This window comes from Opisthorchis viverrini (assembly GCF_000715545.1).
Source record: "Opisthorchis viverrini unplaced genomic scaffold opera_v5_304, whole genome shotgun sequence".
In the NCBI taxonomy this organism is placed as follows: domain Eukaryota; kingdom Metazoa; phylum Platyhelminthes; class Trematoda; order Opisthorchiida; family Opisthorchiidae; genus Opisthorchis; species Opisthorchis viverrini.
Window position 1 is genome coordinate 4,845 of NW_008751959.1, and position 926 is coordinate 5,770.

Consider the following 926-nt stretch of genomic DNA (forward strand, 5'->3'; position numbering starts at 1 on the left):
GAAACAAGAAATAGATTTAGAAAATGTTGAGATTTTTGCGGCGAGGCCCACGGTCCACGCCACAGAGATTGATAGACGAGGAGGTTGAAATCGCATAGCATCCCAGTGTTAGCAGAATAGAAAACGTGGAACTGGTGTGAAACCCAGGCGCTCAAATAAATATCGGAGCACCTGCAACCCTACAAAGTCCAAGGGAACTCTGCCAGTGACAACCTGAAGTGGAACACTAACGAATCCAACTCGAGCAACATTTATTTGAAACTCTTCCAATCCACCAAAGTAAGATTTTTACAAACAAAGTAACCGAAAAGAGCCTTAATTCACACTCAGCACTGGTCCATTGTGGCTTTCTGAAGGGGGCTCACCGATTACTTCCCCGCCTGTCTTATATCCTGACCGATTTGGTGACCTGCTCACTTGGCCTGATGAAGCTCTTGTGTCAAAAGCGAGATGTTGCCCTACAAGCTGCGAAAGAATCCCGTTATCATTATTTCATGGAATAGTCCTCAGTGTTCATAACTTTGTCCCCATTCCGCGGAATCCCCACTAGCCGCAAATCTCCCAGTCACATGCCCATTATGACTGTAAACGCATGATCATGCCCGAAGGTATGTCAGCCACATGTTGGGAAATAAACACTATTTTTATTATACCGATTGTTTACCAAACCAATCTGAAACGTACAATATCTCGTTTATTTTGGAATGTGTTCACGTTCTTGCTGGTTTATATCATCTCAGCGGAGAACGCAGTGTCTTCTGAGAAGTGAACAAATGATTGAATTATCGATTGACTAAGTATAGTTTTGAATGATAAGTTTTTCAGTTTTGAATGTTCTAAGCGGATGTGTGAAGAGGCGGAAATCACCTATACGCGGTTTTCTACAGGTAGCATAAATGTAGACTTCGTTTGGAACAAGTTTATCA